This window comes from Protopterus annectens, chromosome 11.part0 (assembly GCF_019279795.1).
Source record: "Protopterus annectens isolate FY-2018-M chromosome 11.part0, PAN1.0, whole genome shotgun sequence".
Taxonomy (NCBI): domain Eukaryota; kingdom Metazoa; phylum Chordata; order Ceratodontiformes; family Protopteridae; genus Protopterus; species Protopterus annectens.
The window spans coordinates 541,330,151-541,349,175 of record NC_056745.1 but is presented as its reverse complement, the minus strand read 5'-3'; the positions used below and the strand labels follow the sequence as shown (position 1 = coordinate 541,349,175).

At 44.2% G+C, this 19,025-nt stretch overlaps 1 protein-coding gene across 1 annotated transcript in view; it reads left to right on the top strand.

The window, feature by feature from the left end:
- The window catches only part of CAND1 (cullin associated and neddylation dissociated 1), a 2,253,229-nt gene that overhangs the window by 1,995,093 nt on the left and 239,111 nt on the right, over positions 1–19,025 (top strand). The window lies entirely within an intron of this gene.

Below are 19,025 nucleotides of genomic sequence, written 5' to 3'. Positions count from 1 at the left end.
CCTTTCATATAGTTTGGAATTTGATCTTAAACTGTTTGGTTGGCTGCTTGGTTTTCTCGTTCAGTGCCTTCAAAGTATGTCTGCAGTTGATAGTCTACAAGTCAAGACATATACTAACACTTTACTATTTGAAAAGGCACTTGATAAGAAATACTTCCTCAAGTTCCAGTTCTTCAGCCTAGCCAGTTGCACGAGATGGAAGAATGTAAAAATATGACTGTCCCTGGTAAGTTCTTAATGAAGTAATGGAGGAGTAGGAAACTGATTCCATTTTTGCAGACTGGAAGCATTCAGATTCAGCTTCCTCTACTTCTAAGTAGGCTGATGCATCCAGTATAGAAGAATGACATCAAGCATCCCATGTCCTATTCTTGTACAAGTTTTTTATACTTTTTATTCAGCATAATTACCAAAGACCACAACACTTTCCTGCCTTACTTTCTAACAAGGAGTTAGAATCTTTGGACAGTGTGGGGTGTTCCTCTGTCTTTGGAGCTTTGCTTCTGTAAATTCTTTTCTTTCCTGTCTCATTTCCGGCATTCCCTTATGAAAAAGACCCTGTAGAACATAACCGAACTCCCTGATAGAAGGAAAAGTGTATCTTGAGAAAACTGTTTTGACCTCTTGCTTAGCACGTTTCCACTTAGTTTGCTGTAACTTTAACTGTGTCAATGCTGTGGCTGGTACAGTAGGCTTAGTTGTATGACTGTACCAAATAGCATGGCGTTTCAGGTATATTGATTACATTAGTTGCTTGGCTCTATAGAAGAACTAAGGCAGGCAAATCTGAATGCTTCCTTGGTTGATATACTGTTTGGATAGTCGTCTGAAAGACGAAGCAGCAGGCAGTACGGAGTTCTACACTGAACACAACCATCCCCACCTTGGTATCCTCCTTTTCTTCTAGGCTTCATCAATTAGTCATGAAGTCATCCCATAATAAGATGGGGATGGTCATAAACTTCAGGCAGTGTTGCTTCTGCCAGCTTCTCCCATTAACTGTTCTTGAATAAGTCCATCAGTGCAGCCTTCATAGTCCTGACTAGTCTGCATTCTGTCATTGGGAGGCCAGTTCTCCAAGTTTGTCACAGCTTTGACAGACATCACCATGGACTGATGGATTTCGGTGCGTCAGAGCTCCAGGAACAAGGCCCAGTGTTGTTCAAAAGTGAGACAGAGAAGACTCTTCTCCCCTTGGAGAAAGGTAAAACATGCTACTCCCACCTTTTATTTTTAAAGCTGGAATGGAAAAATTCTTTCCTGGATCTCAATGTCTGTGTCTCTGATTTCATCAAGAATGTCCCCTAAGTCACAGTCTGAATGGTGACTCTCCTGGTTGATCAAGGTGTGTGTAATGCTGTTGCTCCAGCAGTTCACTCAGAGAGTTTAGCAGAACTTGATGGATGCCTTCTAGCACATTGCTTTATGGATCTACATAGGAGGTTCCTTCAGATCACTCTGTGTGGACTTTAAGTATAAGGTGTTGCAGCGTAGTCTGCCTTCAAGACACTGTTTACCATGCAGTTATTGTGGCAGACACCTTGTAACTTTGTTTAATATCAGAGCCTGTATTACTGGATTCTAGTATGAAGGATGATTCCCACCAAATGTCACTGCTACCCATTCTTCCTCCTAACGGCACTTTCGGAAGTTTGATGGACACTTCAGTTGTTGTAGATGAGACTTTGTATTCATCAGCTAGAGCTGATGTCAGTATTCCTTCCCTAATGGCTTTGGAAAGGAGAAATGAGACCATGCACACATGCTCTTTTCCATCTATTCAGGTAGGCTATAGAGGGATAAAAGGTAGGGTTGATATTTGTTTAGCAGCGGGTCAAAGACTACATTGTTATTCTGACAGACATTTACAGTCTTAGTGAGCTGAATTCACTGGAGTACTGTTCTCTTACAGGTGCACTCCTCTCTTGGATCCAAGAATTAATGGTCTTCTGTCTGGTCTGGATCTTCCAAGAGTTCAACACTCCAGTGACTGATCTGTTTAGCTTTCAGTAGAAAGCTGTCCTCGGCTCAGCAGGATGAGGGAGAGTTACTGTGTATTACACTACATTTGCTTGCTATCAAAAGTTAGCCTACTTTCTTTCCTTTACATGTTTTAAATGAGGCTGGATAAGTTTACAGTTATTTGCCTGTCAGGGGCCAGGATTTGCCAGCTCACTCAAGCACTCCGGTCACTTGCCCTTAAGTATCAGTATGACTCATAGTCCACGTGGGCTTGAATGAACTGAGACTTAACCTCCTTGGACTATATGAAGAGAGACATGATTGAGCTTTCAGAATGTGTCACAGGCAGATGTCCTTCTCTCTCATGTTGCAATATTCATAACAGTAGGAGGTTGCTGCCTGCAGCACCAGACATCTGGCCAGTATACCAAAGTCTTTGGATAAGGGTATGTGCAGTGTTGCATGTCAGAGCCATAAATCGATGTCTGCTATATATGTCATGTCTGCAGGTACCCAACTCAGAACTTCTCTGCCGCAGTGATTTACATACATCTGATGGTCAGCTCGTGGAGTCTGGTTGTTCGATTGCCTTAGGCTGTCTGCATTTCAAGCTAAGTACCCTTTTAGGATTTTTGATTATACCTTTTTTCTTGTATTCCAGACTTACATGTGAGCTAGGAAGGAAAAGTGTGCTTTGGAAGACAGGTTCCACACACTGACACGCGCAAGTATTTGATGATGTTCGTGTTTCACTGTTGCAGTCATTACATTTGGGTAATCTGCTGGCAGGTTGCCCTCAGTTGGCCTGAATTCCAAAGTTTTGGGTCCTGCATCGGTTGCTGTTTCCTCTTCCTTGACGTCAGATCGTCAGGGATATAAAACATGCAGCCGACGCCATTTTCTTCAGTCTTTCTTGCCACGCGGTGCCCGAAACAGAAGCATTTCGCAAGTGCCGGTCGGCCGACTACTGAAATATTCGAGTTTGAGTTTCAGAACCGAAGTCTTCACTAAAGCTAAGTACCCCGTTGAGGAATCTTTTTTCTTGTTCCTTACAGATGTCAGAAAAAGTTAATAATTGTATTACTTGTGTGAAGCAAATACCTCATAAGGATTTCCATTTATACTGTATTCCTTGCCTAGGCCCTGATCACAACGTGCCTGGCTGTTGGTTTTGCGTTCGATTTAAACAACGCACTATTAAGCGTTGGTATATTTTTGCATCAAAGTATTTTGGAAACAGATTTAACTACCCAGAAATGTCAGATAGCAATCCAACTAACGGAGTACATAAAAAACGCAAAGAAAAGGACAGAGAAAGGCACTCGAGATCCAAAACAGATGACGAAGCTTCTCCTAAGCCAGTCGCCGGTTCGCTGGTACTCAGTGAGGCACTTTCGCAGCCCCTGATACCCGCTACCTTCGAGTCGCAGGCCTCTACTGACACCCATGTGGAGTCTGGCATGCCGCAAAATACTCAAGGTATTGGACAGACTGATGCATCTCCCTCTGATGGGTCCGGAGCCGCTGAGCAGGCACCGGCTTCTGAGGGTGTATTCAGACCTCAACATTTGTATATCAAACCGACGACAGCTGCAAAACCAAAGACAAAAGCAACTTCTAAAACTAAAAATATGACGCATGAGCCACGTGCACAGGCCTCTATGCCTAAAAAGCAGATGATCAAAATGGTTGAAGACCTTATTACCTTGATCAGGGGTACCCATCCCCCACCAGTTAAGAGACCTAGGCAAGACACTGATTATGAATCTTCATATCAGTTTCTGTTTCTTCTGATTCCTCTTCTGATCAGGAATTATCTATACCTCCCTATGAGGATTCTGATGCAGAGGAGTCTATACCATCTGAATCTCCTTCTGAGGATTATTCATTTGGAGAAACCTTGCATACTTTGAGGGAGCATATTCACTGGGAGAGTCAAGACTTCTCAGAATCAAAAAAGAGGCTCAGGGATTTCCTTCTTCTCCCTCAGCACAGGCCTTTAGCCATTCCCCCTGTTTTAGACATTGTGGTTGATGTGTTTTCGGAGTCGAGCTTGACCCCAGACTCCTTACCTCCGGCTCCCAGTAAGCCTGACAGATATTACAGGGTCCCTGACTCTCATTAATTTTTATTTAGAAACCCTGCTGCTGATCCTGAAACTATTTCACAGGGTCCAAAGGGAGTTAAAGCCTCAAAAGCAAAAAATCCTACTGCTTCCGACAGATTCAAGGGCACTGGACAGATGGGGAAAAAAGGTTTATACATCTGCAACCTTTGCAATCAGGGCCTTAAACTGTCAATTTCATATGCTTAAGTACCAACACCATGTTATGGGATTGCTGAAACAGAAAATGATGTTGATTTCAGAATGTGCAGAAAATAAAGAATTGCAGGAATTATTGCATGCGGCTGAACAGATTGGAAAGCATACTTTGCAATGTGGTTTTGATTCTTTAGAGGCCTCCTGCAGGGCCACAGTTACTGGATCTGTGATTAGGAAGCATGCCTGGTTGAAGGAACAAAATTTGCATGATCATGTCAAAGCTAAATTGCTAGATGCACCTTTACAGCATGATTCTCTGTTTGGTATCAAGGCAGAAGACGTTTTAAAGAAAATGCAAGAAGACAAAGCTAAGTCTATGCAAACTGTTAAAGACTTCTTACAAGTGCAGCCACCAAGATTCAGTAGACACTGGCCTACAAAAAATTGGTCCTTTCCTGTGTCAGACAGAGTTCAAAGGGGCAAATCCAGACACCCTAAGGGTTCCAGATACCAGGTGCAAGAGTCATACAGGTCAAAGCAATGGGGCGCTTCTACCTCCAAATCTGGAGGAGATGAAGTGCAAATACAGAAAACAATCCCAATGACTTCCCTCTGCCTACACCAAGCACTTATCTTTTGGCAGCACCCATAGGGGGAAATTAGCATTTTTTGCTCAAAATTGGCAGTTAATTACCCAGGACAAGTGGGTACTAAACATAGTATCACAGGGATACAGATTCCATTTCCACACTTTGCCAATGGCAGATGGTTGGCCAGATCTCCCAAAAAAATCAATGGTCAGAGGCACAGAAACAGGTTACGTCCCTCATGGATATGGGGGCCATTCAGCCAGTACCAGAACAGGAAAAAGGACAAGGTTTTTACTCAAGACTGTTCCTGGTACCCAGAAAAGACAAGGCTTGGCAGCCAATAATGGATTTATCGATTTTGAACACGTACCTGGACATTCCAAAATTCAAAATGCTGACTTTGCAGCAGCTTCTGCCCATGCTGGGCAAGAATGCTTGGCTGGTGACTTTAGACCTAAAAGAGGCATACCTGCCATGTCCCAATAAGACAGTTGGGCAGAAGATACCTCATATTCAAGGCTGACTTAATGCATTACCAATTCTCTGCACTGCCCTTTGGCTTTTCTACTGTGCCAAGGGTCTTTACAAAGTGCCTGGCAGCAGTAATTGCATTTTGCAGACAAAGTAGTATACAAATATATCCTTACTTGGACGACTGTCTCATTCATCCAAACAACAAGGACATTCTTCTTTGACACCTGGCATTTGTGAAAAGGTTCTAACATGCCTAGGGTACACAATAAATGAAAATAAGTCACAAGTGGTACCCTCTCAAAAGATAACATTCCTGGGTGCAAGCTTGAATACAACTACCCAGATGGCTTACCTCACGCCAGGCAAGCAAAGGCAACTACCAACTTACTTTAGACTGATGGCAACAAAAACCCAGTTGTCTGCAAGACAAATTCTGCAGGCTCTGGGCTTCATGGCATCCTGCAGCCTACTGATTCCATATGCAAGACTACATATGAGGAAACTTCAATGGTACCTAAAAAGTTTATGGCGTCAACATTCTCACAGTCTGGAAGGAATGATTCCTCTCATTCCCTGCCTACAACAGGAGTTTCTGTGGTGGGCAAAGGCATGTCACCAAAACATGGGACGGGCCTTCACTCTACCCCCTGCCAGCCAAACCTTAACAGACGCATCAGATTATGCCTGGGGGTGCCCACATGGCAGGAAGATGCATTCAGGGCATATGGACACCAAAACAACTGCATCTACATATCGACCAGAAAGAGATGCTAGCTGTTCAAAATGCACTAACAGCCTTCAAGGACTTAATTCATCCAGGACAACTACTGATAAAGATGGACAACACCACAAGCAGGGGGGCACACACTCATACCCCCTTTGCAGATTAGCCATGGCACTGTGGGCACAGCTTTGACCTACCAAGTACATCTTCAAGCTCAATTCCTGCCAGGAGAACAAAATACTGTGGCAGACGATTTAAGCAGAAACCTTATGGATCCCCTTCTAGTTGGCTGGTAGGTAGGTATCCCATGGTGCACCAGTACAATCTCCAAATCTCGTTTGCCGCGTCAACGAGTTCGGTTGTGCTTCTCTTTGTCTGTGGTTAAGTTTTGCATTTACTTAAATTTATTTGAAAATTTTGGGACTGTTTTAGTCTAAAACTGTTATTGTATCATTGTTTAGTCACAGCGTAGTTTGCAATTTAGAATAGTTGGTCTTTATAATTGTGCCATTTGATGCAATCTTTGGCCTTTTGGCTTCTTAGTATTGGTATCCTGTGTGCTGGTTTTCGTGTTTCTTAATACTTAGTATTTGTAGGCGCCTTTTGCACTCTGTTAGACTGTGTATTGTTAGTAGGCATAAGTCAAGTTTTTTCGGTTTCCCGCTTGTTGAATTATTACCATTGTTAACAGAACGAGGTTCTGTTTTATTCCTTAGTCATAAGTCGGAGTTTTTTGCAGATTTCCGCTTGCTTCATTAGTTACTGCTGTTAACAGAACTAGGTTCTATTTCCCTTATTTAGTATTCCTGTTTGAGTGTGTGAACTTCTCTGCTTATTGTAACTTATTATATTATTGTAACTTATTATAACTGCTTATTGTAACTCTCTAGGTCTGTTTTAGTTAGAAGACCTAGTTTCTCCGTTTCCCTTCCTGCCCGGGTTAAGCCCATTTAAGTTAGAGGACCTAGTCCTCATGGTGTCTCTCTCTTTCCTGCAGGGCTAGGCCCATTTAAATTAGATGACTTAGTCCTGCCTCTCCTTTTTTCTGTGTGTGTGTGTGTGTGTGTGTGTGTGTGTGTGTGTGTGTGTGCGCTCATCTCTGTGAGAATGTCTAAAGAAAGTAAGGACCATAAGCCATCTGGCTTTAAGAAATGTATTAAATGCTCACAGATGTCCATAACGGATGGCCACGGTAACTGCGTTTATTATTTATTTCCAGTTTGATTACCAGGGAAGTCCACTGGGTCAGGGTGACCCATTTTCAGTGGAGGCCCGGGGAGAAAATCTCCAAGATACATAATACAGATAAGGTACAGAAATACACGGATGTCGGTCTTACATAATATGAAAACAGTTACAAGTAAGTACCTTGAAAATATGCATAATAAGCAGAAAAGCATTGAGTGTGGACTTATTGTTTATACATTTTCTTTAGTGTGCACACTCTGATATTAGGTGAGAAGATGTTTTATATACATACTTTTAAGTAAAATGAGGATACACTACATGTACAATTTCAGGAAAGAAATTGGTAATGGAAAGCTATATACAATATTTACAATATTGAACCATACGAAATAAGCAGCTAATAGAGAAAGGAGAGCAAAGAAAATGCTCATGGGAGCATAGCTGAAGGAGAGTTATTGAGGTTATCGATAGCTATTGTTATTGTATTGATAGTTATTAATAGCTATTGGAGAAGGGAGAGCTTAGAAAATGCTTGTGGGAGCATAGCAGAAGGAGAGTTATTGAGGTCTTAGGAACCTGAAGGGGAAAACCCACAGGAGCATGGCTGAAGGAGAGTTGTTGAGGGCTTAGGAACCAGAGTGGGAAAAAAACCCCAGGGGAATGGACTAAGGAAGATTAAGTTGGATGGTGGCAATTGCATTTCCATTTTGTGGCCAGGTGTTTGGTAAGCTGAGTTTTGAAGTTTTTTAAGTTTGGAATGGTTCTTAGGGAGGAAGGGAATTCTGTTTTTGCCTAGAGAGAGAGAGAGAGCGAGGAGAAGTTGACCTGCTGTACTTTTGGGTTTGGGGATAGCAATTAGGTTTTGGTGCTCTGATCTGAGAGTTCTATTGGGGGTGTAATTGGGGGGAGGATATTAGCGCTGGACACTTAGTTGAGTGATATAGAAGTCTGTGTGCAGTGGTGAGTTGGAGGAAGTCTAAGTAGTTTGGGAGTTCAAGCCACTTTAGGGATCTTAGGGTAAGGCAGTGATGGGTAGAAGGTTTATATTTGGTAGCAAATTTTGAGATTTTATTATAGCAGTTTTCTAGTTTGGAGGAAATGGAGGAGGATAGGTTAGTTAGCAGGAAGGCTCCATATAATAAGGAAGGCAGTAGAGAAGTGGTGGCTAGAGTATTCCTAGTAGTATAAGAGAGGAAGTGATTGTTCCTATACAGCATACCTAGCTTTTGTTGGGTTTTCTTAATATTTTGTTGAATATGGATATCAAACTTGAGATGTTCGTCAATAGCAATACCAAGTAGTTTAGCGGAAGGAACCACTTCTATAGCTGAATTAGTTTGCCTTAGCACTTTGAAGGCATTTTTGTTGTAGGAGAATGACTTTGTGGGAGGGAAAAGTAGAATTTGATTTGTTTACATTGAGAGAGAGGTGGTTTTGGCGCATCCAATATTTGGTGGTTGAGAAGGCAGTTTGCGTTTTAGACAGCAATTCTGAGAGGTTAGAGGCAGAGCAGACTAAGGTAGAATCATCTGCATATTGAATAATTTTGGAATCAGGAATGGCAGCATGAAAGTTGTTTATAAAGATATTGAAAATCATGGGCCCTAGAGTAGATTCCTGTGGTACACCAGTTGGGGTAGGTAAGCAAGAGGTAGAGTACTTCCATTTGACTGCCTGAGTTCTGTCTGATAGGTAACTTGAGAACCAGGGGTATAGTGTTTGGGGAGAGATGGAGCTTTGAGAGGTGATAAAGAAGGTGTTTGTGTGAAACAGTGTTGAATGCTTTGGACAGATCGAGCAGAACAGTAGAGACTAGATGTCCAGAGTCTCGGGTAGATTGTTTCTTAGAAAGAGAGTAGAGTAGTTATAGTAATGTGACCTGGATGAAAACCATGTTGTGTAGGTGTAAGAAGATTGTTTTGGGCCAGGTAAGGTGTACGTTGAAGGTGAATGCACTTTTCAAGGATTTTAAAGATTGGAGAGAGAAGAGCAATAGGACGGAAGTTAGAGATGCTGGTGTTTTTGCCTCCTTTGGAAGGAGAAGAATATAGGCTGAGCGCCAGAGTTTGGGGACGTAAGATTCCTCAACAGATCTGTTGATTATAATACTGATTGGGAGAGCTAAGGCATCAGCAGCACATTTTAGGAAGGCAGAGGGAATGTTTTCAGGAGCATTAGAGCATGGTTCTAGTTTGAATAGAAGTCTTTTTATGGAATTAGTAGAGGCAGATTTGAAGTCGAACAAGGGGGGAAGAGTTATTAGTGGGGTTGGATGAGGAAGAGAGAGGGGCTGGAGGGTTAATGTTGGGGGAAGATCCTGGTCAGGTCAGAAATAGTTTCTAAGAAGACTGAGTTAAAATCAGAGGCTAGATCAAGATCCGATTTGCGTGGATCAGGACAATGATTATTTTTGGATCTTGGATTAAGTAGTAAGTTTATTGATTTCCGGAATTGCTTGGGGTTTTTTTTTTGTTGTTGGACTGGATTTTGATGTAGTATGACTTTTCTGTCTTTGGTTAGCTGTTTTGCTAGGTTACGTTGCTGTTTGTATTGGAAAGTTTAACTTTTTGGTAGAGCTTCCCAAGTTTGTCCCTTTGGTGCATAATTTTCTTAGTATCTTTGGATAGCCAAGGAGCTGTATTAGTTTTTACCCTCTCGTGTCTAAGAGAGGCAAGGGAATTTATAGTGTCTAAGAAGACAGAGTTGAAGTGTTCTATAGCATTGTCAAGAGGAAGGGAGTTTAGTATTTGCCAGTTAATTTATTTGAGAATGTTTGAGAATGATGTGGGGTTGAAATTACTGAGGTTATGGGTATAAATATATTGGTGCTGGTGAGTGGGAGAGGTCGTTGAGCGATGAATGTAAGCTGGGAAATGGTCGCTGGTGGAATCAGTTGTGCCAGAGTTGGTTATTTTAGTAGGATCAGAGACTAAGATCCAGTCTAAAGTGGAACCAGGGGGACTTACTTTGTTAGGTCGGGTGAATGAGATTTGAGAGAAGTTATAGAGGTTGATGGATAGGGAGGGAGAGGTGCTATTAATTTTGTTCCAGTCAATATTTACATCTCCTAAAATATAAGTTTCATACTTAATTTCAGTAGAGGCCCATAGGAGAATATCCTCAAGGGTAGAGATATTGTTACTAGGAGAGATATATAAAGGGCTATTATGCAGATATTCTTGTGTTTATTCATTTTTAGTAGTCAATTCTGTGTTCTGGAAATGTGGAATTGGAGTTGAGGGGTATTAAGGTGAGGAGGTTGGAATATACTAAGGCAGAGCCACCCCCTTTCTTATTTGGTCGGTCATTTCTTAGAATATTGAATCCTGTGGGTAGGATCTCAGCATCTGAGATATGGAGTTTTGAGTCAAGTTTCGGAGAGTGCTAAGATGTCTGGTTGGTTGTGGCGTAGCCAAGCTTGAAAGTGATGAGCTTTGTTGTTAAGACTCTGGGTGTTCATGGTAAAGATTTTTAGGGTGTTGTGGAAGGAGGTAGGGGTAGGTGTTGCAAGTAGGGGGGACTAGGACCAGGGTTGTGATGGATATCTCCAGCAAGGGCTAAATTGTTGAAGGAGGTATCCTTTAGCCATTTGAGTTTGTTTAATGTGAGTTTTGGAAAATCCAGGAGTAGTTTAGGAGACAGTATCTTAATTGTAGAGGAAAAGATTTTAAGGTGGAATAGGTGAAGTGGGTTGAGAGCCCCTCAATGACCCTCTTCAAGAAGAATCTTGATGATTGGATGGGAGACCGTAGATTTACCCCTGGGATCTCCTCTGTGTCACTGCTAGACAGGGGCACTTTAACCTTAAATGGGCTATCTTCTGTGACCTACTATACTGGGACACAGTCATCTAATCTAAAAGGGTGGTGAAAGCCAAACACACTCTGGCTAGGCTTGTAAATGCCCTAGGGCGGATAGCCTAGTATCTACCTATGAACCTATACGTGAGGAAGAGATTGAGTAGAAATGTGAGGAGGATTGTAAGTGAAGGTGGGGTTGTGAGGAGGTTATTTTTGTAGGTAATATTACATAAGCTGTGAAGGAGAACGAGCTGGTGTAGTAGAGAGGAATTAGGAAGACAAGGAGAAAGCAAGGGGTGTAGAGAGAGTGGTGACTTAAATGCATATTGAAAAAAAAGGAGAATGGTATAAGAGGATAAGGAGAAAGGAGGATGTATGTGAAGCAGTGAAGGTATGGGAGGAGAGAGAAGAGGGCTTTAATTGTTTATGGAGGGAGAAAGAAGTGAAAGGAAGAAGTGAAAGGAGTTTGTGAGAAGGAAGTGATTGGGAGGAAAGGGGAGGGAAAATTCCTATGTTTGGTGGAGAGGGAGGGAGGGGGGAGAGGAAGGAGCTGCTATTAGGTAATTAGGTAGGAGGGAGGAGTATGTGATGAATAAAGGTAGGACCCCTGGGGGTGGGTGGGATATGGGGGTAGGGGAGCGGAGTGAGCCCGCAGGGCGAATGGAGCGGGTAGACACAAAAGAAAGAAGGAGCTCGAGAGGAACAATCAGTGGGAAGAGGTTTATTAAGTTAAGTTTAGTTATGTAAGGATAAGTGGGAATACAGTAGTAGAGCAGGTTATAGAATAGCTAGATGATGACTGAAAAAGTAGGATTTAAAGCTGAGACTATGTTAAGAGCAGGGCTTAGAATAACCGAGTTGAGATGTATTAATATTGTAAGCGAGAGGCTTAAATAAATAAGGTGTGGGACTAATTTACTGTTTACTGTTTGGGGGCCATCCATTTACAGGAGACTTGCTTATTTTGCCGCTCTTTCAGTGCTAGGGTATTGCAAGAAAGAAAAAATAAGCTCATCTTAAAAGGTCTTCTTAAACCTTCCTTTGAGAAAGATCTGGCTAGCTCTTCCTCCTCTTCTAAATCTACAAAGGAAAAGTCTTTAAGTCCTCTAAGAGGCCCTCTCCAGCACCGGCTAGTGTCCGATTTACTGACTTTAAGAGGTGGTTCCAAGACAAGTCCACTGTCTCCTCAGCTCCACAGAGCTCTGTGCCAATAGAGAGTACTATTGTGATTACACAGTCTGCCTGAAGTAGCTCGGAGCTGACTGCTGAGAGTATTTCATGGAGCCGATCTATGGATCTTCTACCAGTCTCCCCTATTTTGAAGTCTCCGATACTGCAGAGATCCCGCTCTCCTACTATTGTCTTCCAGGAGTTTATCGGAAGATGTGGAGAGGGTAGTGCTAAGACTGTTGAAGTCATCTGCTTTAACTGAATTGTTGGCTCCGGAGCCACTTGAGTCCGTTAAGCCCCCTTCGATCATTCCTCCTCCAAGCCATGCTGGTCTTTCGGAGCCGGAGTGTTTGGTACCACTGGTGGAACCCTCGGCTCCAGCTTCCACTGTGGCTGTTTCTGAGCAGAGTTCCGTTCCGACACTCTGCCGTCCGTGGTGTCTAGGAGCTGAAGCTCCCCGGTCGGCCCCGATAGGGATGCCTGGAACCAAACCTCTTTGGTTCCGAGTCTTTCGGCATGTTGGCGAGGGTTAGCTCGGATCCTACATCTATCTCGGAGCCAATGGCTCTGGATCCGACGGTATCCTCTGTCTCCTCAGAGCCAGGGAGTTCCTCGGAGCCAGAGAAGTCTGCATTCAAGATGATGAGTGTGCTGTCCTGATCTTCAGCTCCTACCAGGGATACTGACACTCTTCCCCCTAAGGCACCTACTTTTGTATCCGCTCCTACTCTCTCTGTGGACAGCAGAGACCCTCAGCCTCAGGAGCCACCGGCTGGTGGCCCCCACTCTTTTGAGACCTCCCTGGAATATCCTTCTGAGGAGCCCCCATGGAAGAAGACATGTAAGAGGAAACATGTAGACTCCCAGGGTGAGTCTCTGACCTCTGCACTGACCTCGAGGAGTCAGAAGCGTCCCCCAAGTCATCCTCTGATGTCTCCTTTGTAGACATACTGGATATCCTTAAACAGAGGTGCGGCTGGCCCACTGTCACCCATTCTGAAGAGGAGTCAGTGTACCTGAAGGCTTTCGGGTCTCAACATTCAGCCTCTTGGGTGTCTCCACCCTTCAACGAACTGATGGAGCTAGTTAGTCGAAAGGTGTGGGATACTCCTGATGGCGTGGAGCCAGTACCCAGGAGACCGAATAAGTTTCTTTCTGGGTGTTCCCATAAATGCCATGGTGGTGGCGGCGGCCGCTAAGAAGGAGCTAGCTGAGACTACTTCTGTCCATCCACCGAATAAGGAGTCTCGAATGATGGACAGATACGGGAAGCATATCTTCTCTTCAATGGCATTTACCCTTAGATAGCTGAACTACCTTACTCACTTCACGAGGCTTCAGAGAGATCTCCTTAAAGAATTAGGAGATTCTCTACAAGGTACATGTACTAAGGGAGTTCCTGACAAGGTGTCTGCCCAGTTGTCCACCTTGAACTTTATCGTCAACTCATCCATGCGGCTCATTTCGTATGCAGCCGATGAAGTAAGTAGAGCAGCGGGTTCAGGAATTTCCCTAAGGCATCATTCCTGGATACATTTGTGTAACTTTGCAGAACCATTTAAGTCTACCTTTACCAACGCTCCCTTCGATGGTTCCTCATTGTTTGGACCCAAGGTAAAGGACACTCTCACCTGGTGCGAGTACGAAGGAAAAACGCACTCTGCCATGGGAGTATGTTTTCCTGTTCCCTCTAGACCATATCCTAAGGGTCAGAGGGGCGGTAAAATGTGGTTCAAGACGTCCCTGAGGTTTTTCCATTTTGCACAGGGTGTCGTCTCCTTCAGAGGTAGAGGAGGAGGAGGAAATGGTAGATGTCCATAGAACAAGGCAGGTCGCAATTCCATTCAGGGCCGGCCTTACCAGTGCTACTGATGTGGGGGCCCGACTGTGCTTCTCTGGGGCCGGTCGGGGGGGGTCATGTTTCTTTGTATCCAGAATCCTGGCTGGGTATCACTCAAGGAAAGTGGGTACAAAGAATTACCAGAGGTTATGTTCTACCCTTTTCTCTTCCACCTTTTGTTCCCAAGAGGATCCCAGATGTTGCACCCAATCACAGGGATCAAGCAACTGTGGAGGTCAACAAGTTGCTGTCAAAAAGAGTCATCCAAACCATCCCAGCAGGCCAAATATGATCCGGAACTTACTCCAGATTCTTTTTAGTGCCAAAACGTACAGGGGACTGGAGGCCCATTTTGGACTGAAGCAGATTGAATGAATCGGTAAAGGAGGACACGATGTCCTTCAAGGATGCATCTGCAGTCCTAACATATGGGTTGTCCTGCCTCAGGCAGCCCTTCGGTCGGCCGGATTCCAAAGTCTGGGTCTGGCCTCGGCTGATGTCGCACTTCGCCTGATGTCATAGCTGCTGTGTATTGGGTATAAAGGCATCAGCCGATGCCATTTTCCTCAGTCTTTCTTGCCGCGTGGTGCCCGAAGCAGAAGCTGTTCGCAAGTGCCGGTCGGTCAGATCCAAAGATTTCTACTACCGAAGACTTCTAAAAAGCTAAGTACCCCGTTGGGGACTCTTTCTTGCCTCAGCCGATGTCAGACAAAGTAAATAATTGTTTAACTTGTGGGAAACAAATACCTCATAAGGATTTCCACTCTTACTGCCTTTCTTGTTTAGGCCCAGACCACGACGTATCAGCTTGTCTAGCCTGTGCTTCCTTCAACCGACGGACGCTTAGACGTCGGTCGGAGTTTGCAGAGGAGTTTTTTGGTTCCGCTTTTGCATACAAAATGCCATCGGAGACTCCGACTACACAATTAGCTAAAAAGCGTAAGGAAAAGGACCGGCACTCGCGGTCCACGGTTTCGGCTGAAACCACGGTTAGGCCAACCGCGAGTGTCCCGGTTTCAGCTGAAACAGAGTCCTCGGTTCTTCCTTCGGCCGAAAGCATGCCTCTGATAGCCGAGGCCTCACAGAGCATGGCTGAATCTGCTACTGAAATTACCCCTGCTGAAGCAGGCACCCAGGATTTATCAGATACTATTCCTTTAGACATTTCTACCCCTGCACGTGGAGCTGCTAAACCCCCTGCATCTATGTCTATCAAGGCTTTTTCCAGGGCTAAAGCAGCTAAATCTTCTAAGGCCTTACCTGCTAAAACTCCCTCACACAGGCCTACCTCTAGTTCCCAAATGCTCAGCCTGGCTGAGGATCTCATTTCTTTGATCAGGGGATCCCAACCTCACCCAGACAGGGCCTCTCAACCCCCTCCAGATAAGAGACCTAGAACTGAACCCCCGGAACCTGTTTCTACAGACTATTCCTCGGATGACTCAGATATTTCAGACCCTCAGGAAGGCCCATATTCTCCTTATGAGGATTCTGATGCAGAAGACTCCATTCCTTCTGCTTCTCCTCCTGAAGAATTTTCTTTTGGGGAAACCTTACATGCTATGAGGGAACATTTTCAATGGCAGGGCCAGGATTTTTCAGATTCAAGGAAAAGGCTAAGGACTTTTCTACATTTACCACAGCATAGGCCTTTAGCCATTCCCCCAGTTCTAACAGTTGTTGATGATGCATATAATGATGCCTGTACTGCCCCTGATTCTCTCCCTCCGGCCCCTGCCAAGCCTGACAGATATTACAGGGTCCCGGACACACACTACCATTTGTATAAGGCGCCTGTTGCAGATCCTGAAACCATTTCACAGGGCCCCAAAGCTGTAGCAGCTGCCTCTGCCATAAACCCTCTCCCCTCTGAAAGGGAATCTAGAGCATTAGAGAGATGGGGTAAAAAGGTTTATACTTCTGCTACTCTTTCGGCCAGGGCCTTAAACTGTCAATTTCACATGATTCAGTACCAGGAATTTTTGTTAGACCAGCTAAATAAAAAACTGTCCTCTCCTGAACCTATAGACCGTAAGTCCCTTCAGGATTTGGTACATAACTCTCAGCAGGTCAGTAACCATTTCTTAAAATGTGGCTGATGCACTGGAGGCTTCCTTTAGATCAGCTATGACTGGAACAGTGATTAGAAGGCATGCCTGGTTAAAAGAACAATCCTTACCAGACCATGTTAAGTCAAAACTCCTAGATGCTCCTATGGAGAAACAGAGTTTGTTTGGCTCCCCTGCACAGCAGGTTCTAAAGAAGGTGGAAGAAAAAGCAAAATCTGTCCAAACAGTCAAGGATTTCTTAAAGGTCCAACCTCCGAGGTTTAGCAGAAATTGGCCTTCAAAGAATTGGTCCTTTCCAGACACCTCCAGAGCACAGAGAGGCAGAAATAGACGCCCAAGAGACAGAGGTCAATCCAGGGGTGCCTACAGGGGACATCAGTGGCAGCCTAACAACCAGAGAAGTACTGCCACAGATTCAGCTACAACCACTTCCACAGGACAGACACAATGACTTGGCCCTGATTCCGCCTACCAGGGAACAACTGGAAGCACCCTTGGGCGGAAAACTAGCCTTATTTTCCGTAAACTGGCATTACATTGCAGGAGACAAATGGACTTTACAAACAATAGACAAAGGCTACAGGTTTCACTTCCACACTCTACCAAAAAAGAGAGGAATGCCAAACCTACCACCAAGCCAAAAAACAAACGCTCTAAAATCAACAACCTACTAAGGATGAGAGCTATAGAAAAGGTACCACCTATGGAACAAGGACAAGGATTTTACTCCAGACTTTTCCTACCAAGAAAAGAAAATCAATGGAGGCCTATTCTCGACCTGTCCGCTCTGAACACATACCTTATTGTTCCAAAATTCAAAATGCTGACCCTACAGCAACTTCTTCCCATGCTGGGCAAGGAGTCTTGGCTGGTGACTCTAGATCTCAAGGAGGCATACCTGCACGTCCCAATACGACCAGATTGCAGAAGACACCTCAGATTTCTTGCAGGATCAGAGCATTATCAATTCTCAGCATTGCCTTTGGCTTATCTACTGCGCCCAGAGTATTCACGAAATGCCTGGCATCAGTAATTGCTCATTGCAAGCTTCAGGGAATTCAAATTTACCCATACCTGGACGACTGCCTAATACAAGCGGACAACAAGATAAAATTAACAAAAGATTTGGAAAAGGTTATACAACTGCTGCAAGCCTTGGGATACACAGTCACCATGCAAAAGTCAAGACTGGTACCATCCCAAAGGATAACATTCTTGGGTGCAGAACTGGACACATCAACTCAGATGGCCTTTCTCACAGAAGAAAAACAAAAGCAACTACCAGTCTATTTCATGACATTAACAACACAGACTCAGCTTACTGCAAGGAAAGTCCTGCAAGCCCTGGGTTACATGGCATCCTGCATAATTTTGATTCCACATGCCAGACTGCATATGAGAAAGTTGCAATGGTACCTAAGGAATGTATGGTCTCAACACAAGCACAGTCTAGAAGCCCAGATTCCAATAATTCCATGCCTGAAGCAAGAATTCCTGTGGTGGGCTCAGGCCTGTCAGTTGAACAGAGGATTGCCTTTCCACAAACCTCATCCAAGCCAGACCATCACCACGGACGCCTCAGACCTAGGCTGGGGGGCGCACATGGTGGACAAGTGTATACAAGGCCTATGGACACAAGACCAGCTGAATCTACACATAAATCAAAAGGAGATGCTGGCAGTGAAACATGCAGTCCAGGCATTCAGACCATTTCTTCAACAAGGTCACCTGCTGATAAGGACGGACAACACCACAGTCATGTGGTACATCAACAAACAGGGAGGTACACACTCATATCCTCTATGCCGGATGGCAATGGATCTGTGGAATGTGGCCCTGAACCTCAACATTCAACTCCAGGCCAGATTTGTACCAGGAAAAGAAGATTCACTAGTAGACACCTTAAGCAGAACTACCACGGATGCTCACGAATGGATGCTGCATCAAGATATCTTCAAAACCATAACAAAGAAATGGGGACTACCAGAGATAGACCTGTTTGCCTCCCCACACAACCACCAATTGAAGAAATTCTGCACAAGAGCATACCACCCACTTGCTTGGAGGGTGGACTCCTTTTCCTTCAGCTGGAAAAACCTGACAGCATATGCTTTCCCACCTCTTCCTTTGATGTACAAAGTCCTACTGAAGATCAAAGAGGATCAGCCAAGGATAATCCTGATAGCTCCAGACTGGCCGAGGCAACATTGGTACCCGCTAATGAGAAGCATGTCTCGGACACACGCATGGCCTCTACCTCTATGTCCTTTACTTCTAACACAGAACAACTACAAGATCCTACATCCAAACTTGAAAACACTACAGCTAGCTGCTTGGAATATTGCATAAAACAAAATAACCCAGATTTATCTCAGAGGGTTAAGGACATTATCCTGGAGGCTCGCAGACCCTCCACAAGGAAGACTTATTCAGCCAAATGGAAAAGATACCTCATTTGGAGTGCAGCAAAAGGGGAAAATGTATCATTGGCAAACATAGCAAACCTACTGGAATACTTAGCAGAACTCTTCCACAATGGCCTGTCCTACTCCTCCATTAAGATTCGTTGCATCAGCAATTTCAGCAGAATACAACATGGATCCTCCAGTCTTCTCTCATCCTCTACTCAGGCAGTTCCTGAGAGGAATCAAAAATGTAAAGCCTCCAAGGAAACCACCTTTGCCTACATGGGATCTCAACTTTGTGCTGGAAAAGTTAACACTTCCCCCTTTTGAACCAGCAGCAACAGCAGACTTACAGTTCTTATCTTGGAAAACTGCTTTCCTGCTTGCAATCACTTCAGCAAGAAGGGTATCTGAGTTACAGGCATTAATGGCAGTACAGCCCTTCCTTATCTTCCATCAGGATAGAGTGTCTCTGAGAACTAACCCTACTTTTATGCCAAAAGTGGTCTCCAGAGTATCATTGAACCAAGCGATTCATTT